The sequence below is a fragment of the Cydia pomonella genome, chromosome 13 (assembly GCF_033807575.1).
Source record: "Cydia pomonella isolate Wapato2018A chromosome 13, ilCydPomo1, whole genome shotgun sequence".
In the NCBI taxonomy this organism is placed as follows: domain Eukaryota; kingdom Metazoa; phylum Arthropoda; class Insecta; order Lepidoptera; family Tortricidae; genus Cydia; species Cydia pomonella.
Genome location: NC_084715.1, coordinates 3,229,069 through 3,253,302, shown reverse-complemented (window position 1 = coordinate 3,253,302; position 24,234 = coordinate 3,229,069). Strand labels below are relative to the sequence as shown.

The window sequence follows — 24,234 nt, the reverse complement described above, 5'->3', positions numbered from 1 at the left end:
TGTATATCACTCAGGTTGACAATTCATTTTCTTCATAATAAAAGTGCTGTCATAACGGTTAAGGAAGTATCCGTGTCCATGATGGTAGATAATTAAATAAAATTTAAATATTGAACCATCTCCTGAAAAAATAGTCAAAACTTGAGTTGAAAATTTTCAGAAAAATTAAAAAATTTAGTGCGAGATAGCAACAGTTACTGAGTGAGTAGGCTTAGTCCTGCTCAGAGCCCCTATTGTAAATTTATTCAATAGCGAAACGTGACGTACGCGTTTCTCTCAATCTCATTTTGTATGGCATTTAGAAACAGCGCGCCAAGCGGGACGTTTTGGAAACTCTATTTTATTTATTTAGTAATAGGGTCCCGTTTGACCCTTTGGATACGGAACTCTAAAAAACAGCGAATTCTAGTTTTTAATACAGAAATTGTTATTGATTTATTTATTTTCTTTTTTTATAAACTGGAGCTATGTATATAAACTAATTACAGGTCTAGGTATACCTCATGTCATTGTATGTGCAAAGTTTCATTTTTTTTATTATTATTATTAACTATTAATTTTGAAACAAGATTTAACACAAAAAGCCACTATTGAAAACCTCTAGGGTTTATGTAATAGTTGGCGAGATCGCGCGGACCGATCCGCGTATGCTTAATACTATTATTACATACTTAGTTATATTTTCCTGTCGAAGCTGTTATTGTATCTATCGTTTAAATATCGGCCTTATGTATGAGACAGTAGAATCAATTTACAACGACAGCTCTTACAGTTGATCAGTAAACTTAATTTATCTTTAAACATTATCTCTGTATTACAATCCGACACGCAGTTTTTAAATGAGGACGAAACTCCGATTGTATGGGAAAGTGAATAGGCCGAGTTTGCCGGAGGCTCTTGAACACAGCTACTTAATAGTATTTTATGCAACAGTTGTATAAGAAGGGTCAAAAAAGGCGAGTGGCGTGAGTTACAATGTGAGCCGGAGCCGAAGGCGTAGGCGAACATTGTAAAGGAATACGCCACAAGAATTTTTTGACCTACTTATACAACGTTGCATACAATATTTTTCCTACGAGTCAACAAAAATAAATCTTAATTTAGGTAAACAAATTACAGCAAAAGTATATAGCCAAGACGCGCGAGCATATGTTACGCGCCCGGCCCGCCCCGGGCCGCGGCCGGCCGGTCGGCGACACCTCCTCGTAACTCATGAGGCCCTGGTACTTGCTACTTGCTAAATTAATTTTTTGGACAGTTTTTTCTCAATTTTGGCCACCGTAGCCTACGGAGACTAACAAGCAACGCTAAGCGGTCTTCGTAGTCTATGGGTGTTGCTATATTACGGGTGTCACATGCGTGTTTCTGAATTATGAAGTAATTATTTTTACTATGCAACCAAATGAATATTTTGTAAGTTGGCAGCAATGCACTTAGTTTAAAACTGTATTCGTTTTGGTTTTGTTAGGTTGGTAGCCATTAATCGCAGTAACGTTATATCTTATAAAAGCACAAGAGCTTTTATGAGGAATAGACAATATAGACTTTTCTTGAAATCTTTTATGTATGTTCTTATATTCGTGTTAATGAATGCATAAATGACAGATAACAGTAGAGGAGTAGGAAAAAATAATTATAATACAAAAAATCTCAAACGTAAAAATAACATTCATTAATGAAAACTCCTAAATACATTTAATTAAACATTCTCTAATCACCTTGAGATCGTCTTACTTCAAAATGAAGCCATTTTACTTCACAAAAACGTTTTTCGTAGCGTCTTAGTTATATTTCAAAAGCATCTCTCCCTTAATCTGATCCTAGGCTTCAAATCAAAATCGACTTTACTGTTTTAAAAACTATTCGCAGGTTTACAAGATGAAGTGTGGAGTGAGGCAGGGGGGGCTCACATCACCCACGCTATTCAATGCTTATGTAAATGGGCTGATTGAGGAGCTCAGCAGTGCCGGTGTGGGTTGCTCGGTGGACGGCTGTTGCGTCAATAGTATCAGCTATGCCGACGACATGGTACTGCTGAGCCCCTCAATCGATGCACTCCAGACAATGTTGTCCATCTGTGAAAGGTTCGCCGTGACTCATGGACTCAAATATAACGTAAAAAAGTGTGAAATATTGATTTTCAAATCCGGTACAAAAACTTACCCCATTCCACCTATAACTCTCGGCGGTTTTCCTCTTAAACAAGTTACTAGTTTTAAATATTTGGGTCACTGGGTCACGGATACCCTAAAAGACGACGTCGACCTAGAAAGGGAACGCAGAGCACTATCGGTCAGGGGTAATATGCTCTCACGCAGGTTTGCACGCTGTACACGCGAAGTTAAGGTAACTTTGTTTAAATCTTACTGTCAGACGCTGTACACGTGTAGCCTATGGAGTGATTACACCAATAGGACGTTTAGTGCTCTGCGGGTCCAATACAACAATGCCTTTCGAGGACTGCTGGGGCTGCCCTGGCGCTGCAGCGCGTCGGGCATGTTCGCCGACAGCGGCACGGACGGCTTCCACGCCGTGCTGCGCAAGCGCGTGGCGTCCCTGTGGGCGCGCGTGCAGGGCAGCCCTAACACTCTATTAAAGGTGGTCGCCGAGAAGATGGACAGTCCTATGATCACCCACTGGATGTCCATGCATGTGAGACCAAATAATAATTTTAATTTAATTTAATTTAAGTTAATTTGATTTGATTTGATTTGATTTGATTTAATTTAATTTGATTTGATTTGATTTAATTTGATTTGATTTAATTTAATTTAATTTAATTTAATTTAATTTAATTTAAGTTATTTAATTAATTATTTTAATGTAGATTTTATTTATATTAAGTAAATTATTAGACTATAAATTATTCATTATAGTTAAGCAAAACTATGGATAATTATGTCCGAAATAAACGATTTCATTTCATTTTCATTTCATTTCATTTCAAAAACATGTGTTATTCTTCGTCTGGAAATTGATCCGTGATAAGATCTTGTGAGTTCTAGCGAACGGTTCAAATCAGTATTGCGTGTTTCTAATTCGCTTTCCTCCCGTGAATATAGTATCTACTGGATGAGACGTAAGAGGCCGAACGGGATGGTCTTATATAACTTTCAGTCGGAGTAGCAGAGAAAGCGCTATTATTGTTTGTCACTGTCAGTCTCACTTTTTATTTCTGCCTACTTCTAAAAAGTATGAAGTGACGTAGACGCATTGTTGTTGCCCGGTTCCCTAATTCCCTATACGGCTACCATCAGTTTGATACTGACATATTCGCTAGCGTGTCGTGTGCATAACTTACTTCCTATGCATCTCGCACATACTCTCATATTAGTGTGGCTACTGAGGGCCTACCGCGAACCACGTTCGACGTGTTGCCTCCCTGTCACACTTACGTACAAATTTACAAGTGCGACAGAGAGGCAACACGTCGAACGTGGTTCGCGGTAGGCCCTCTGGTGGTAGCCACACTAATGTAAGAGTGTGTGGAGAGTGTGTTCGGCACTGACATAAATGCTATCGAGATCGTAACTTACTTTCTATGCATCTCGCTCGTACTCGCATATAAGTGCGAGCGAGATGTATAGAAAGTAAATTACGTTCTCGATAGCATATATGTCAGTTTTGACACTGTCAGTGGTTTATGGTATGAGTATAGTTCGCGCGTGTTTTTGGTGCATATATATATAATTTATTTATTTAGAAAACATATATTGTTAGGTTAGGTTAGGTTAGGTTAGAATATATGTCAGTTTTGACACTGTCAGTGGTTTATGGTATGAGTATAGTTCGCGCGTGTTTTTGGTGCACATATATATATATATATATATTATTTATTTATTTAGAAAACATATATTGTTAGGAATGTTAAAATGTGTCTTTAATTTCGTCGTGTTATATATACGTTCTCTCATGGGCACATGCGTATGGCGCATCTATAGAAAATACTATGTCTATGTTTCCTCGCCAGTAATTGGGTGTTTTTCAAATTGCTCCAACATCCGTTTTTATGCGGTCGTATTAGAGGCATTTTTCAGCCCGCTACTACGGTTGTTGAGAGCTATTTATCTTGATTTATTCTCCGTGAAAATGTAGGGATTAAGTGCAGTAAAGGATTTTATATGATAGCTGTGTATTATTTCCAGTTACTTTACTCGCAATGTTATAGTATATTGTGCAATATGTGACGCATCAAAATGCTTCATCTACCATTCTGTAACAGCTTAACAAAAAGTGATGTCTTTAATATTGAATAACTAAGACTGTAAAAGATAAACTTTTCCTTCATCCGCTACTTTTGATGCTGACTGTACTTGTGGCAATAATAAAGATTCCAAAATTGAACCACTTCAGTCAGGCAGGCAGGTGTCAGTTAGCCGGCCGCGGAACCGCCGGAACTTGACACCCTTCGGCCTAAACTCCTTGTTGAAGGTCGCTAGACGTTCAGTCAGAACGCTCAGACCAAAACGAATTAAAATTTGCATTGTGTTATCTCTGCCTTAACGTTGCAATGGCAACGCTAATTCCGTTTATCGTATTAACTTATATCTAACAAATTAATCTCATACACCTGTATGAGATTAATTTGTTAGATAATCACGCCTATTTCCCGAAGAGGTAGGCAGAGACCACGGATTTCCACTTGCTACGATCCTGACATACCTCTTTCGCTTCCTTCACTTTCATGACATTCCTCATACACGCACGTCGGTTTAGGGTGCTCTTGACCTGGCCTTTCTTCAGGATTTCCCCGATTTGATCAAAGAAAGTCCGCCGAGGTTTACCCCTTCCAGCTCCCTCTTCTACTTCTCCCTTATACACTCTCTTTGTCAACCTTCTTTCACTCATTCTTTCCACGTGTCCAAACCATCTCAACATACCTTTCTCAATGTTTGTCACTACATCTTCGTTCAGTCCACACTTTTCCCTTATCACACTGTATTCATAATTTGTTTGAAATGGAAGTTTTCCGAAGAAACCTTACGTTTACATTAATCAATCAGTGATATAAACGTTTCGTAGATCGAGCATTCAGATATCATTATGGCGGTTTCGTTCGGTCACCCAATTTCCGTTCGACGTGACTTATACAAACACAATGGGCACAAAGCCTAACAGTTCAGCCACTTGGACAATTTATTAAGTGTTTCGCTTTGATCAGACAAGTTTGATAAGTTGGAAAAAGGTTTTTAGAGTTAGAAATGTTGTTGGATATTACTCTGAGTTGGGAGGAATCAAAGATAAAGTTTGGCTAGTTAGAAAGATTTTCTCAACTTTTGTATTACAAATAAGTTTTTATCAAAAAACAAAGAGAGAGATGAGAAGAGATCGCTGATAATTCTCACCGAGACAATTCTAATTAACAGCCCCAAACACAATTAGTTTGAGTTGTTTTATCACGGAGTTTCCATGGCCACCTCCTGTCTTCATCATCAGATCAGATCCATATCATCATGATATTGTATTGTCATCCGATTTACATACCTATGCTAAATTTCAGCTCAATCGAAAATTGGGAAGTCCAAGGTTTGTCCCAGTAATAATTTCCAAGTATTGTAATTGTATTTTTTTTCTTATATGTACAGTCAACCAATTTGAATCCTAGGCCACTATAGAACCTAGTCGCTTTAACTACTCTATACATGACATGCATTACTCAATAAGCACTGTCGTAGAAGTCATTATGACATGGTTCTATAGTGGCCTAAGAAATCAAATTGGTTGACCGTACATATATAAATCTATTGTCTATTAAACCTTTACACGGTAAGTTAAATACAAGCTTGTAAAAGTATGGACTTTGATTGGCTGTAAATGTCACTAAAAATACTTTTAATATTTTGACACTCAAAACCTGTGTGTTTGTCCGAAATAAAGTCTAAATAAAAAATAAAACCAATGAAAGGAAGTTATGTTGTACAGAAAGTACGTATAAATCTTTTTCATTGCTTTGAGTGTAGCTAAAGGAAAAAGACATATAAATAATTGAGTGATTCATTCATCTCTACCTTCTTACCCCATGTTTGGGGATTCAAAATTAATCTTAATTAACGTTATTTACGTACATCTCGTATTCTTGCGTTTAAATATTCGTACAGTACAGTAAAAACTACGTATAATATAAGATTTTCCTTTTTTTCAAAATTTCCAATATAAATATATTCTTTTTTATTAAGCGAAAGATATAAATTTAGAATATATTATGCTGAAGCTGAAGAAGAAAAACGAAGTGATTTGTTAAGATTTAATTAGTGGAAAACGTTTTCTCCCGAAATGGAAATTCATAGAAAAAGTACCGTTATTTCGTTAGGATCACAAAGCTACTTTTTCCTCTTAAAATTTTTTGTCTAATTTTATTGTTTTGAAAATTTTGAAAAAAAGGAAAACTTATAAACCTTATTTCTCATAGTGTCAATAACATACTGTAAAATCATCGAGAATGAAAAATATTTAGAAGTGGAAAAACGTTTTCTCTTTTTATATGGACAATTAAGTTGGTTTTCTTCTCTCTTAATCAAATAAGTTTGCAAAAATTTCCTCGACTCCATAAAATGAAACAGCTTTTCCAATCCCATTTAACCCTTGACCTCTATGAACTCTTACAGCACATTACACGTTTTCGTGTCACGAATCAAAGCCAGTTATCGTAGCACTCAGGATAACCATCGCCAAGAAACCCACTATTACCTTACCACGTACCTTAGCTCACTTTGTTTCCAAATATAAACTTTATACTAAACAACATAAGACTGATTTTGTTATCGCAGAGTTTGAAACATACGAGCTGTAGAAAGTTAAATGTAAACTAGAAGTAAACACTGGAATTTGACTTGGAAATGTGATTTGCGCTATGAAGGGGAAATGATGATTTTGCAATATTGAAGTCGGTAATATCGAGATTGTAATTTGAGCGCAGAAATTCAATATATAAACCAGTATAGTGTGGTCTTTCGTAACTCGCAGTCATCTGAGATCACTAGGGTATGACTTTAAACTGGTTCCGACTAAAATATGTGCAGAATAGCAGCCCAGGTGGAGTTTCTGGCCGGACTTTTATCGATGCTTGTATATTGCTTTTTCATGTCGACATTATCGAATACTGAAAAGGTGCTTCTAAATTTAGTGCTGCAGGATTAAGGGTTACCTACTAAGGAAAGTAATGTGCATATTTGCATAAGGTATGAAATATTAGATTGTAGCTGAGTCCTTTTTTTAAGAACAGCGACGAACGAGCGTAGCGACTAATTTAATGGAATTCTGGGCGTTGCGAGAGTTCAAGGCACGAGGGTAAAACAAACTTTAAACAGACTAATACTACATTTTTCACCACACTAAAGCGAGCAAAATACTTACCATAAAACATCATACACACACGCACACACACACACACACACACACACACACACACACACACACACACACACACACACACACACACACACACACACACACACGCACGCACGCACGCACGCACGCACGCACGCACACCACACATTAACACGTGGAAGAGCGGTGCTCTCTTAGCACAAGTGTCTTCTCACTTAAAAAGAGGCACCAGCGCGGATACTGTGATTTGTTTTTTAAGCTACTATTATTTATTTAACTTGCATAAAATCACTTTGCCACTCTTGTGGATAAAATGCAACTTTCTCATCAGTTTTTGCCAAAAAATGAGAATCTCTGGAATGTGATTAAAGGATCATTAAATTTAACTACATTGAATGTCTAGTATAGTAAGCTTTACTATAAAAGCTATTCTAAAGGAATATTAATATGCAACAAAGGAAGTTGCGAAACAAGCTCAAGTTACGTAACTTATAACTTGAACTTATTGGAGTGCTCTTAACTGGCTCCAGAATACGGTCTTTTAAGTCTTGAGGTATACCGGAGTCGATATTCACCTATGTCTAAATTAACGCATTTATATTACTCCTTTTAATTATATTGATTACACCACCTGGTGTACCTGGACTGGCAGAGAATGCCTTTTGACATTGAGTCCGCCATTTGTACAAATTTGTATATATTTGTGCAATAAAGTTTAAATAAATAAAGATTTAAATAAATTAAAGACACCTTAAGATTGTGCACTCGTGTAAACTAACGAGTGTACAATCTTAAGGTGTCTTTAATTTATTTAAATCTTTATTTATTTAAACTTTAACTTTAAAATCGAACGTTGGTTAGGTTAGTTTGTTATTGTGTTTGTTTTTGTTAATCTACCTACCGTCAGTTGATAATGTAACTAGCGAGATTATAAACTGACGAATATTTACAATTTTACGGTGACATTTATATTCAAATATACGTTTGTGTCACAACCATCTGGTTGTTAACCAGCTAATTAGTCGCCTAGGCCGATAGAAAATCACTCAACGTTTAACAACTCCGCGTATTGAAAGTCAGCTCTTTAAAAACGGCCCCAGTGATTTAAATGTAACCTAAAAAACTTACAGAAATGAAATAACATACGATAAAGTAAACAAATAATAAATACATTTATAATAAAATACTACACTAACCGAACATTAAATTCATCAATATCTGGTTAAACGTTGAAATCAATGACTTGAATAATAATTATAGCTTTATGATATTTACTTGAAACTTAAATATATAAAATTTTGTACTTTAGCGTGTAGCTGCGCTCTCTCGGAAAGGTTTCCACGGAAAACCAGCGTCGAGATTCTTAGGTGGTATCTTGACACTAAGCTGAGTGGAGACCTTTTCAGTGACGCTTATAATAAATTGATTCTGTCGTCTCATGCATTACCTAAACTTAAGCGTTTTCTGAATAAATTTCTTCTATTCTATTCTATACTTGGCTGGTTGTTCTTCAGCCATCTGCTTAGATGGCTAAGTTTACCAGTTAGCTGCATATACAAGACTATTGATGTATCAGATATGTACCTAGGTCCAAACTCAACCTATTATCTCAATCAAAATTGAAATACAGAAAATACATTATCTAGCTAGAAAATTTGTAAGAAAAGTCACTCAAAAAATGAGAGAACCCTGAAATCTGACAAACATTTATCGGCTGCCTCGGTGTCACGACTCACGCCGACGCTCACCCGATTACAATAATAGTAATCCCTTTTTATGAGTCCTCAGAAAGCTCTGCCGAATTTCACTAAAACAAACAAAATAGAGCAAAAACAAGTTTTGTATTAAAAAAAACTCGCTGTATTTTTTTAAACTATGGTATGTACGTATGGTATGGTGGTACGTCTCATAAAAGATCATAACTATAACCATTTGTTAATTTAGAATCGGTTTCTAGGTAGTTCTTTTGAAAGCCATGTCTAGAATAATCTTCGAGATTATATTAACAGCTGTCCAATATTATACACATTGATCCTAAATTGTTATTCTCAGGTGATCAAAGGAGATATGTATAATTGTCTACTCAATATAGCTGAATCGTACAATGGGATTACCTGGGGAATCTTAATAGAAGACAATGCCATTTGAAAGGGAGGTATAGCACGAACTCGTCCTTACAAGAAGAGAAAACGTTTTTCTACTTCTAAATATTTAATATTCTCCATAGCCAAAAGTAAGTCCATGATTTTTAGAATGTTATTGACACAATGAAAAACTAAGTTGATAGGTTTACCTTTTTTTCAAAATGTGCAATTTTTTTTTTCAAAAAAACGAAACCTATAAACTTATAATATGCTGAAACGATTGACATCAAAATCAAAGTGATTTGTTAAGATTTAGTTAGTGGAAACCGTTTTCTCCCAAAATGGAATTTCATAGAAAAGGAACCGTTATTTCGTTAGGATCGCAAAGCTATTCTTCCCTCTTAATATAACCACACTAGGTGATCCACTCAGATCTCAGCAGATGTCACACCGATGAACTAATACTAAGTGTCAAATTAAGATTTGTAGGTATTAAGATAAATAAATAAGAATTACCTGTTTAAAATAATAAAATACCTTCTTTATATTTAATATAAAAATACCTTATACCTATGTCGCGAACGTATTGCGAACCGGCTAATATTTGCCAACGTCATGGAGTAGATGGCGCTAGTAGTCACGTTTTGGTTAAATAACCGCTTTTAGGTTATTCGGTTTTTTTGGCTGAAGTTGAGATTGAGACGGTAGATGAGAACGATAGTAGGAAAAAGGAGGTTTTGTGCGAACAAATCTACGGGGAGTGATATTTGCTTTTAGATCAAGTCAAGGACGTTCTTATGGTGTTATTAGAATAATGATGCGTCTCTTGTAGATTGTGACCAACGTTATCAGTACTCAGAGTGAACAGTGATCCAGTGAGGCTAATATGAACTTAAGATAAACTTTGTGTGAGGAATGGGGTCGCTATATGGGGAGATTTGGAGGCGACTATTAAGCTCAAAAAACCAGGTGGATAATCATGTGAAACTCATGTTATATGTAGGTAATAAAGTAGGACACCAGCACAACTCATATCGTCATCTCACTAACGTCCAGGCCTCGTATAGGTATGTAGTACATTTATATATCGCTTTCCAGTATCCGTAAAAGCATTAGCTCATTCGATAGGTTAATAAGTATGGTGAACTTGACGACAACCTATGTCTATCACTTGACAAGACTGTTTATAGGGTGAAGCCCTAAAATAAAAATAAAAAACAAATAAATATAAAAGTTAAAATACAACTTACAAACGAAGACGTTTATTTGCCTTCCAGTAGACGGATTAAAAGCCTCTCTGACAACTGACAGGCGCTGAACTACCGGCACAGCTAGGAGCGACATTTGAAGTACAATGAGAATTTATTTTTGTACTTTGCGGAGACGAATACTAAGAAAAAAATAGATGGACTGAGAAAATGAGGCTAGACTTTTGGAAGACGAGAAATTACTCCGAAAACAGAAAACGATCGTGACAATTGGCAGGAAGCTAAGTTCTGACATTGACATCTGTCAATATACCATATTATAAACAGATTTTCAGAGTTAGAATCGGCTTCATAGTCGATATAAAACAGTAAATGATGCCTATGTCGCCCTTATTGTACAACCATGTAATAAAACTAATAAACTGCAACAACAATGCAATAATACGTCATTTCCTTACGCTCGTTTCCGTACTTCCGAGCCGTGACATACTAAATCGGAACTTTTACCAAACCACGTAAATATTTAATGTAATGGTCGTAGTTTGACGTTTGCATTCTCGCCCACGTACAGCCTACGTCAAAATAAAGTTTTCACAGCAAGCCAAGAAATAAGGTTCAGGATCGGAATCAGAATCAGAAATATTTCTTGTTTAAACTGTGTAGGTACAAGAATATGACTGCGTAAATTTTTTGATGAGTATCAACAGTTTTACCCTTTTCGGGAATACAATTTTTCACGATATACTTCGTAATTACTGTAACTGCAATTCAATAAAAGTTGCGTTGGTCGACAGCAGTGTTGGCCAAACATTAATTAGAATTGACCATTAACCATTATACATTGAATCGTAAACCGTAACGGACGGTTACAGTTTACGGTTCAATTTGTAATGGTCATGAGGAATTCCTAGTTGCGATTTTTCCATACAAACGCTCTCGACTGTTTCCTTTCTGGATTTTTTACCTAGAGCAATGATTTTTTCAAATAAGATCAATGTCATCAATATGTGTGCCGCTATGTTGTGCTTTTTTGGATTATTTTATTTTGAAGAAACTTACAGCGCCTCGAAAATCGCAAAAACGGCTCAATTGCTGCAAAAAAAGGCGCAGTATACAAATATGACAACAAATATCCAAAAAATCAAAACATAGCGGCATAGATTATTTATTCCTCTTGCAGTTTCCAAAATTTCATAATGATTGGTTGCGTTTTGGAGGAGGAAACAGTCGAGAGCGAAACCTCGAGAGGAATTTTAGTCCGAGCTGCAGTTGTCCTTATCGCACGCACGCACTCCCAGCCCACCGCAGCGCAACAGAAACATAGTTTCAAAAATTCGAGATTTGAAAAGTAGCTCAGCTAGGAATTGCTCTTAAGGGTCAATTCTAATTAACGTTCGGCCAACAGTGGTCTGCAGGTACCGTACCGTTCGGAGTCAGAATGCACCGTCATTACTACTGCAGGATTGGTGCGACATTACTTTGCGGCAGCAATGCAGTCGGCAATAATGCCGCGCTGCAATACTGCTGCAGTAACGCTGGTGTAGTCTGAACCCGAACGGTATCTTAACTTTATAATCTACCAAGCTTTTCTTTTACTTTAACTAGACTCTGACAAAATCGAATGTTTGATAGAATTAAACAAAGATTTAACTATCCATAAGCATCTAGTTTTTATTTAATTACAATAACAATATATACAATGGATATATACAGATGATTACTATAAGTAGCTTTAATCTAAAATAGTCCCTTGAGGCATTGTACCAAAGGATGCTGGCGGCATTTCCTCGTTGTATCGCAATATATCGTTGTACGAGGAAGCCGCCAGCTCTTCAATCACCAATTACGTCAACCAGACGCTTCGCGATTTCTGCAAAAAACTTGTGCGCGCTGGGACTCCATGGACCTAGAGTTTCAACTAACCCCAAGCTTCAGCATTTTATATGTTGATTCTTATATTTAAAAATAGGTATTAAATATAAATCGACATATTTACCCAATATATGCAGTAGCAAACGTGATAGAAAATGGCTAAAAAGTATCTATTCTTTATCAAAATTTTGTTTATGAGCTATGTGTATACCAAGTTTCAATCAATTCCCACTAGCAATTTTTGCATGAATGAGGAACAAACATCCAAACATTTATATACCGCAACAAAACTTTCACATTCAAAATATAAGCAGGTTTATATATTTGAAACACTCGCATACTTATTCACTCTACAAATGCATAAAAACGTGAAGCTATTTTCGTTATAAAACATAACAGATGCATTGGATTCTGCCTCATATCCATTAACAAACTGAAAACAACATCAAATAAAGCATTACCGTAAGATAATGTAATGCGTGATGAAAATATCTATTGCTTTATATTTGAGTATGAATGAAATGAAATGAAATATCTTTATTTTCAGGCAACTATTGGCCTATAATTATATACCTTAAAACCAGCGTACATATCAATGTTGGCCGAATGTTAATTAGAATTGAAAATATTGTATTAGGAATTGAACGATAAACCGCAACGGACGGTTATAGTTTACGGTTCAATTTGTAATGGTAAATTTTCAATATTTTTATTTCTAATTAACGTTCGGCTAACGCTGGTACATACTCATATTATACAATATATATTAAAAACTAAAACACACACAATGGCTACGATGCATTTCGCAACCCCGCTGTGTCAGGGAGCCGGCCCCGGAACAGCCGAAACTTGACACACTTCGGCCAAAACTCCTTGGTAAAGGTCGCTAGGTCGGTAGGTTATATGCTTCAATCCAATAAACTAACTCTGTGTCTTATTCAAATGGGGCAGTATTTAGAGAAAAACAAAAACTACAAAAGAATAGCTTTTCATGCGTACAATAAAATATATATTCTTATATTGTATATAAAAATGATCCGCTGCGGCTTGGAAAATCTCAATCGCATTTTTCTTAAAATTAAAAGTAAATGACTGTTGATGTTGCGCAATAATATAACTGGGTACAAACAGTTTATATTACACATTTTAACCATTTTTTTGGCACATATAACGTGTTTTGAAAAGTGTGTATGCTGTTTTTCTCATCTATAAAATCGGTCACGTGGTTCCTAAGAACAAAAGCTATCTCTTAATAATTTCTCCAAATCGGATAAATACTTACCTATAAGGTACAGATGCTCATAAGGACAGCAGCAGGCTCGTAAGGGACATATGCTCTTAATATGAGCATACTTATGAATTGTTTACATTTGCTACGTGTCAATAAAAAGCATGCTGAAAAGTAGCACGTTCTAAACATACATGCTTGTAGGTAGCATTCGCTCAATAGTAGCATGCTTTCATGCTAGTAACTAGCATGTCTAACAATACCTACACCTATACGTATACCTGCATAAAAGTTTACCAAGACAATGGCGTAATACGCGCTGAAAATATCTCGGCAATAAATAATTTAGCGAGAGCATTGTGGTGTTAACAAGGAGGCCGATTGTGTTGTAACAATATAACATGGTTTTTATCCCATTTTGATATGTAATTATGACCGTATTAGTCAAACACCAATCAGCGGTGTTTACGAAATGCAATTCAAAGAAAAGTTTGTCAAAATTGCTTTGTAATAAAAACATACTCCGTTAAAAAGGATCGTTACGTGATCGTCCATACAACAAGAGAAAACGTTTGTCCACTTCAAAATATTTTCCATTCTACATTATTTTTTAGTATGTTATTAACACAATGAAAAACTAAGTCACACTCAGTGCCGGCGCGCGCTACGCGCTACGAGCGTAGGCGATAACATGCAAAATCCCGTATATAAAAAAACAGCGACTACGAACAGAGAACCCGACTATCGGGTCATCGGCACTGAATGTGTTATAGGTTTCCTTTTTTTTTTCAAAATTTGCAATACAAAAAAAAAACTTTTTAAAGCGAAACCTAGAACATATTACGCTGAAGCGATCGACATCAAAATCAGTGATTTGTTAAGATTTAGTTATTGGAAAACATTTTCTCCCGAAATGAAAATTCATAGATAAAGTACCGTTATTTCGCTAAGATCGCAAAGCTATTCTTTCCTCTTAAGGCTGTATCAAAACAAGATCCGATCATTTCCAACTGTTGAATTAGAATCGGCCTCGGGTAAGAGTTATTGTGTCACGATTGGGAATATTATTGGCTTACCAATTACGTGAGAACATTTTGATTTATTGGCTTTCTTTGTTTATCTATGACGGTTTATTTTTTTAAAGTTGGGTGTTGGAAAATAGTGTATCTATGTAGGTAAATATAATAGTACATTACGATACAAGTGCGAAAAATAGGAAATTCGAAACGAGTGGCGATAAATTAAAACACGACCGAAGGGAGTGTTTTAAATCGACACGAGTTGCGAATTACCTATTCGCACATGTATCGTACAACGTTTTACAGTACATATGGCCCTTTAAATGTTCGACACAGTAACGTAATATGCTACTTTTCGCACTAGTGCTATAAAGTAGCCCCATATGTACTGTAAAGGTTTATTTTAAGTATGTATAGGAATCCTGTATATGAATTAATGATACGGCGGAAGTGAAACTAATTATTTAGTTATTTTTGTGGTATTTTGACTATTTAAACACTACAAAAAAAAAACAATTTTGTTACAGAATTTTTGATAAATCAATAAAATAATGTTTTTTTGTTGTTTAAACTTAAGAGATGAAAACCCTGAACCCTGGTGTTTGATATTGATTTATTCAGTCGCATCCATTTTTAAAGTTCTCAGAAAAACTGATGACGCCCAAATTAATAAAATATGTATGCTCTTCGTTAATCTATATAATGAATTTTCATTTAGGTCATGTATCAAAGATCCGTAAAAACAAAAATTCATTGATTGTATAACATCTCAAGTGTTATACACATTCGCGCTTCGAACTTGATAGCGTAAGGCTGCATTTTCACAATGTGCAGAAATGTGCGAGGAAGAGAAGCGGGAGATGTGTTTGTTAAGAACCATTAACTTCATTTGTTTTCCTCGCTCAGCGTGTAGTGATTCTATTGGCTCTTAACAAACACATCACACGCTACGCGTTCTCGCACATATCTAGGGGAAACGCAGTCTTAGGTGATGTGCGGCTCCTTACAACATGCGATAACTTATGGTGTCATTAAATTTACCTTTGATAAAGTGACCAGAAAACATACTAAGGTGCAGGAAGTACAGCGCTGTCTTTTTCAGCTAGCAATCGATCTGGCACATTTATTTTCTTTGACTTAACATCTCTCTTTCCATTTCTTTCAATAGGTAGTTTCATCAAAACTGTGCAGCATTTAACATTTGAAAAATCAGTATTTTTATCAAAGTAAAAGAGAGGTCAGGGGTGTTGCTAAAATTACAAATGTTAAACGGATGACAATTTCGACCGAAGTCACGTGGCCGTTAAGAGGCTGTCAACACCCAATGTCCTTGAAATTGATGTTACTTAAACAGTTTTTTAAGAAAGATTATTTGTTTTAGTCAAGTAAGAAAAATATATGTTCATATTAATTATATTTCAAAGACCGTGGTTGTACTCTATACATGATTGAACGAAATCGGCTCGATAGAAAATAATTGCAAAGATTGGTCTTAAAATCACAATTAAACGGTTCTATGTCTTTATTGTTTTGACTTATGGGTCTGCAATTAAAATCACAATTTCAAAACATTTATATCTAAACCGCTGTTGAGTAAAATATTACACTAAAAATGCACTTTTTTTTATTTAAATATTTTTCTTATTATTCCCTTGCCCAGGCCCAGTAACATGCGACAGTGCTATCTCATTTACTCCGATACAAATAGACAGTGTGCGCGCTTTTGGTATTGACAGCCTCTTAATTTAAACCGTTAAGTCCCATTTTGGTAACTAACGAGTAAAAATCGTGAAAGTTTAAAACATTATTTACGTTTACTTCGATTAGAACAAGATTAACTGTTGCTACCTTGGATGCCTCGTAGTCTTCAATTACACGAAATTAATCTAAATATATTATATTCCGAATTAACTCCTTATGCGGATTCGCAGCAACCCTACAAGATTCTGTTTGAATATCGAGGGTAAGGAACAGTATTACTGGTCCATTTTCTATGTTCGTTCCCTGTATCTTACAGGGAACGAACATAGAAAATATTAATAAAGCATTAGTCGATAGCTTGATACTAAATTACGCGTGATTTTAATACAAGGTATACTACTAGGTACTTATATTATAAATTCATTGTGATCTGATATTTATTTCCGTCTAGTGTGTTTGATTGTTTTGTCTTTTATTTCTTTGAAACGGAGTGTGTGCTTCACTCACTCATGGCCCCGACGGAAGACCAGCGTTAGCCCAGCCAGGCTAGCACCATGCTGAGTTGTGACTGTTTCATGGCTAAAAATGTGTCATGTAACGTTATGTTAAAATGTGACGTTCGTTTGTTTTTTTTTGCTTTTTATCGGTATTTCGTTTGCCTATTTGTTGTTTGAAACTTTGCCACGAATAAACGATATTTAATCTATTATATTCTACTTTTACTGTCTTATAATGAACTCGATTATTATAGTTACCTAAGGTTTTTGTTTATTTGTTTTTTAGGGTTCCGTACCCAAAGGGTCAAACGGAACCCTATTACTGAGACTTCGCTGGCCGTCCGTCCGTCCGTCTATCACCAGGCTGTATCTCATGAACCGTGATAGCTAGACAATTGGAATTTTCACAGATGTATTTCTGTTGCCGCTATAACAACAAATACTAAAAACAGAATAAAATAAATATTTAAGTGGGGCTCCCATACAACAAACATATTTTTTTGCCGTTTTTATAAATAATGGTACGGAACCCTTCATGCGCGAGTCCGACTCGCACTTGCCCGTTTTTTGTATTTGATTGCCATCCTAGTCCATAAGAACTTATGAACGTAATATAAGGTGATTACAAAATTTTAATATAGTTTTTTTCCTTACAAAATGTAAGCAGACTCCTACGTGAAACTCAAAGTTTTTTCTGGATATAAAACGGTTTCCTATTGTGTTATTATTACAACACGCTGTAATAGTACTTTTCTTGACATTTTGAGTCGGAAATCCATTTTACTGATAGTAAAACAAATAGTTCAACAATATTCATTGTATTGTCACATTTCGATGGACTTCCTTAATCTATATTGGACATATAGATGCTTTCAGTTAAAAATAAGTTACATACAGCATAAAAAATATAAATAATTTATCGATTTACATTAGGTACTTCAATAATAAATAGACAACAGCAAAGATCCTAACTAAATAAATAGACTTCGTAGAATCAATTTGCATCTGGTGAAACGATAAGTTAACGAAAATCGTTACCCTCTCATTACAATAATAATTAATGATTCCTCCACCTGTAACGTTCACAAACAGCCAAGCCGTTTAAAACTAACTCACCTTTCCACAGAGTAAATAGCAGGGTGCTCACCCACAAGACACCACTCGCGATCACTTCAAAAAACTTACTTAACACACCGAATCGACAGGCGAACGACGCACGCTCACACACATTTAGATGCCCATAAGTTTCCACTACACAAACACAAGTTAATTAAAGTACAATTTTTTAATATAATAGATTTTCGTGTGGAAATAGGCTGTAACCTTAAGAATATCGGTCGGGTTTTAAATTATTCACGACGCGGGGGAAGGGAGGGCGACGCGCGCTCGCCACGACACACAGCGAGAGACTGAAATTGCCTGAACAAGTGAGGCGATTCTACTTGTCTCGTCGACACAATTAACTGAACACTCTTCAACCTTATTGCAACTGGTTACGGGCTAAAATTGGTCAGTTATACGTTATACACGATTCAGGTAATCGTAAGTGAACTGATGAAACAATAGTCTGGAGCTTTAGTTTACAGAAGGTTTTACTACCTCGATTTACTAATGTAGACCTACATTATGTGGAAAATATATTTTATTAGCGATGTATATGAATCTATCGCCAGGTTCATTAATAGCAGATCAGACTATGCGTCAAATATACCTGCCAAATAGCTTAACCAAAATAAATATGTCTTTAAAAGTCTGTTTCACAACGTCCAAGTAAAGTCCTGGATAAGCTACTTGCCACTTATCTAGCAAACAAAGTAATTGTTGGCGTTTCACGGTAGATAAAGTGCTAAGTTTTATCTGGCAGTTAATTTATTTGTTAATTAACTATCTGATACTTTACTTGGACATGGTGAAACAGGCCCTAAGTTTAGAAACATTATACTTATACTGTAACAGATACGTTTTAATGCGATATATGTCTATTTAGAAAAGAATTACGAGCTGATAGATACTTTTGGCGTTTTTTTTATCCGTTAGTAGGTATTAGAGATGGGTAGGGGTGAGTAAATAACTCCAGAGGAGTTACATGCGCGTTGCCGACCCAAACCCCCCCCCCTCCCCCTTCAACCTGAGCTCTGGCAACCTTACTCACTGACAGGAACACAACACTATGAGTAGGGTCTAGTGTTATTTGGCTGCGGTTTTCCGTAAGGTGGAGGTACTTCCCCAGTTGGGCTCTGCTCTAGATCTGGAATGACATCCGCTGTACTGTGCCCTACCACACAAAGCGAGATGATATTCACAATGCCCATACCTCTCTTTTGGACGTAGTTTAAGGACGTACCCGGTCCAAAAACAGTTGCTATATTGTGGATTTAGTTTGTAAAAGGTGCATTCACTATTATGTAATATGCGCTTATAACTAATAAATAAATTTGACATGACTGTAAAATAGATGGTCTTTAGTTATCGTGGTGTGATCATCGTTATGTTCACACCACTAATTAAATAATACTAATACAAGAATTTTCTTCCTGTGCATTACAGGGTGGCCAAAAATAATGTTTGACAAATATTTTTAGGACTTTTTTCTTGTATTAAAATTACAACCCTTTATCTTGATACACAAACACGGTTGGGTCAAAAAGCTTTTCATTGTCTTGTATCTGACCACTCTGTCACGCGTGTATTGGTGGCTTCTATCAAATAAAAGGGTGACGAGCTAAAGGCCAGACCACCTATGGCCATAACATATAATTACGTCGGAGGGGTTTGCAGGTCAGCAGCGAGTGTGGCCGCACATTCGCTGCTAAGATTGGCTACGTCAGTCACCTGAGAGCGCACCAGCGACACTCTCAGCGGTAGAAATCAGTTGATGTGGCTGAAAGCGGCTTGGAGACGATGACGATGATGAGCCTTGAGAAAAATTAAAAACTTAAAATCACCCATACAAAAAGCTACACTCCGTCACATTTTTTGGGAGAATAAAAATAAGAGAACGAAAAGAAAAATTGGTAAATTTGGTAAAATTATGAACAACATGCATCTGATGCATCAGAAAAAATGTATTGTCATCGTATTTTTGTTCACCGTGTGTTTGTTTATTTAGTTTTCAAGATAAACATACTTAGAGAAAGCAGGATTTCTTATTTACACGTGCCTGTCATCTCGCATTATCACATATTTTTCGTAGCTACTTAAATTCAATATTTCAGTGCATTTTAGGAGCAAAAAATGTCTCTCTAAAGAAGAACAACGGGCTCGCAGACAATAAAATGGAAACAATGGATTACTTTTTGCTCAAGAATTCAAAACTAGCAGCGTCTTACTTTTGACAAAATGTTAATCTGAAAATACTACAAGCTTTAGAAATGGAGCAATGTGCGAGATTATTAATTACTTTGGCAGCTTTTGATACCTGATTCAAGAGTATGGAGTATGTAGGGTTGCCTTATGAAAACATGGAATACCTTGACAAAAGTCCAGACATCACCCTGATCCTGACATTTCACCAAAAATAAGTTCCTTCTTCCAAAACCCTTGAGCTACTAGTCCCATAACTCGCCACCATCATCCTTCAACCTCAACCTTTCCATTCATCTGCCCAACTCCTTTAATTGATTTCTAGGTATCCAAGCATTAGTAAAGATCTCCTTTTCAGTTTGTGCAAAAGCGTTTTTATGTCCGGGTGTTCTCCTCTGCAGGTTGCATTTCATAACAGATTCTCGTGAAATTTTGTGAGTAGGTTCGGTAGTTACATAGAATTTTTCTGTAGTCTAGTTTTTTGGAAAATGTTCAAAATGGTGGAGCTTAAAGAAATTAAGTGTTAGTATGGTCTATGGCAGTTAAGACCATTTATTTATTTATTTATTTAATCTTTATTGCACAAAAGAAAACCTTATAGTACAAAGGGTACCATTGTACTCACTGTGATGACTCAACGAAATAAGTATTTTTATTTTTTTCAGCTAATCGTGAGTTCTACAACTTACAGAGACACTACTACTTATAGATACGGCCCTATCCGAAGAATTGTTAAGACACGTTTAAGATCTTGGAAAGATCTTTAAAAGATCGATAACTAAACAACATGTCAAAATTGACGTTTATTTCGATTCCGCTGTGATCCCAATAACATCTGTCTACGATATTTCTAACGTCAAAGTGACATTGGTTGCCCGAATCGAGCTGTTTCTGTCAATTATACGACATACAAACGATATCTAAATGAGAACTTATCTAAACCAGAACTTATCGTTATCGTATTTCATTCTTCGAATCGGGCCGTTAGACACGTCAAGTGCCGCAATCCTGAAAAAGGACAAAAAATTCCGACAGTCAGGGGAAATGCTGAAGTACCTATGGCAACTCTAAGCATGCTCTAAGACTTTCGTTGACCACTGACCCCACATTTGGGCTCCCATACAGCGTTAGAGATGTAACACCAGACTAGAAGACCAATTCTTATTCGCCCAGTTTACAACCTATACTGGCTATATTAAAAGTACAGTTTATATTTAGTACAGTTTAGTTTTATTAAAAGTATTTTTGGCAAAGACACACAGTATTGGAAAGCCGTGTCTTATATTATAACATTTTTCTTGTTGGTCGTCTATATACCTAGTTGAGTTCATAAATATGTATACATTTCTTCATCTTAATCAATTGCAATAAGGTGAAAAAATTTATACATATTTATGAACTCGATTAGGTATATAGACGACCAACAAGAAAAATGTTATAATATAAGACACGGCTTTCCGATACTGTGTGTCTTTGCCAAAAAATACATAATAACGAATCAGAAACATTAAATACCTAACAAAACCTACCTAATAAATACTTAGAGCAAACAATAAAATAATGTTTACAAGACAAAACCCAACTCCCTAGGCGCTACAAGAATAATACAACGAGCAATAAACAGAAAATACTAACAGAATTTTTGTATTTACTTTTACCAATTCTTCTTTCAGGTTACATCGTCAGTTTCATCTATGCTGGAACTAACTAGATAAAGATAGTTTATTATTCTAGTAGGCATATTACAATGCTTATGAACGTCAAATAAAGCTAAACCGGCTCTAACCCTACACCTCTGACCCGAGAAGATTTAAATCCCCCCTCAATTGTAGGAGGGTATCCCAATATGGACCGGCAAGAAACTCGGCGGGACAGTTCTTTTCAAAACATTACTTCTTATAATTAACATAAGTTAGTCTAGCTAAATAAATTGTTGTGAAGACTAAAACTGAGTAACTAATTTAAAAAAATGCCTGGACCAGCAAGTTTTTAAAAATAATGACAAAATAACATTGAAGATTAATCCATTCTTTTTATCAGCCACCACCAATCATAGTCGCTTAATAAATCCATCGATTTGTATCATATCATAGCATTATTGAAAAATAGTAAAAATGCGTAAAGAAAATGATTTTTCAATTTTATTTTACATTTACGCATAAAACAATTAGTAATTTACGAAAAACATGCGTAAATGTGGAAAAAAAGTAGCCATTTTTTTTTCTAAGCATGAGATTTGACCTATCTGCTAATTTAAATTTAAGTTTAAGTTTTTTAGTATATACTAAATACAGGATATTTAGTATACACGGTGCTCACGAGGAACCCGCAACATTTTAACCACGTACTTCTGAGGCCAAAAGAATGGAAAAAATGTTATATGAGTTTCAGTAAAATTCGACAAATTAAAATTATGTTTTTTTTTTTTCATGTTTTGAACGTATTTGTACTTTTGTACATAAAAAGTTAATGTTATGGTAAAACTGGCACTGAAAATAATTTTATTACGATTTTTTTTTTGTAAAAACTAGTTCTTGCAAAGGTTACTTGTCACTTTTTGACATCTATCAATAAGGATATTTAGACTACGCCCCATAATGGCATCATCGCGATCAAAAAGGCGTTTTGCACTAAGTTACGATAAGATTTTTTTACATTGGTATTAACTCTGAAACTAGGCGAAATCCAGAAAAGTTTATATGACATTTTAGTCTCTAAATTGGATCAGTAATACACTGTCAAAATCTTTCGGTTTCCTCATGTAGCACCGTGTATACTAAAAACAATATTGTTTACATGCCTTGATGCATGCGTTGAGAGTTGTCGTCCTTGATGGTCAAAACTAAATTAATAAACTTGCACCAAGATTAATAGCTATTACTTATTAAGTATAGGACTCACCTCTGTTGCTCTTCTAACAAATGGGGGTCGGTGGTCTGCGGACCCGCCTTGCAACATAAATGAGACAGTGTAATTTATATTGCAATTACATTAAATTGTAAATTGATCGCTGTCCACTAGTGAGACGAAAATGTTCATAGGGGCAGGATTAATTTATGGAGAAAGTCAGTTTCATGAATGTCAGAATACTTACTGTATTTTCTATTTATTGTATCATAATGGATAATTAAATATAATATCTTCTTCTTCTTCCTCGCGTTGTCCCGGCATTTTGCCACGGCTCATGGGAGCCTGGGGTCCGCTTGACAACTAATCCCCAGATTTAGCGTAGGCACTAATTTTTACGAAAGCGACTGCCATCTGCCCTTCCAACCCAGAGGGTAAACTAGGCCTTAATGGGATAAGTCCGGTTTCCTCACGATGTTTTCCTTCACCGAAAAGCGACTGGTAAATATCAAATGATATTTCGTACATAAGTTCCGAAAAACTCATTGATACGAGCCGGGGTTTGAACCCGCGACCTCCGGATTGCAAGTCACACGCTCTTACCGCTGAGTCACCAGCGCTTCTTAAATATAATATGTATGAATAAAACGATTCCGTTATTCAGATACTGACAACGTACAGCATAAACCGTAAAATACAATCTTCAAATATTCTAGAGCTCCAAAAACAACGGGGTAGAAGGGAAATAGTTATTTATACAACAAGAGAGCAAAGTTTGATATTTCTTGGAGTGCTTATTTTGAGTCCCGTAGTGCAAGCGGAAGATTCTATAAAAGATTCACGGGCGTAGCGAGTGAATCTAATTCAGAATATCGAGCGTAGCAAGGTACTCCAAAGCACACGAGATGTAAATAACTTTGATCTCGTATAGTACACAAGACTTTTCACCTCAGAAATGAGGATATATTTGGAAGGAAAATGTGATTTTGCTCACTGACTTTAAGTAGCCTTGTTCGAGCTGAAATTTGTTTAAACCAATTCTAACGGACGGACCTTTATGTTTTATGGCGAACATTCGAAGCAAATGTCACTCTGTCAGCCTTTTCAAAATAAAACTTTATTTTGGATTTTCTGGAACTTCAGAAACAC

At 35.8% G+C, this 24,234-nt stretch overlaps 1 protein-coding gene across 2 annotated transcripts in view; it reads right to left on the bottom strand.

The window, feature by feature from the left end:
• Window positions 1-18,642, bottom strand: part of LOC133523998 (fibronectin type III domain-containing protein 5) — a 240,989-nt gene extending 222,347 nt beyond the window's left edge. The window contains exon 1 of one of the 2 annotated variants that reach the window (XM_061859757.1): window positions 18,052-18,642. The gene's annotated coding sequence lies outside the window, so the exon portion shown is untranslated. The remainder of the gene's footprint in view (window positions 1-18,051) is intronic. The other variant, XM_061859756.1, reaches the window with a different exon arrangement.
• Between the last annotated feature and the right edge of the window lie 5,592 nt (window positions 18,643-24,234).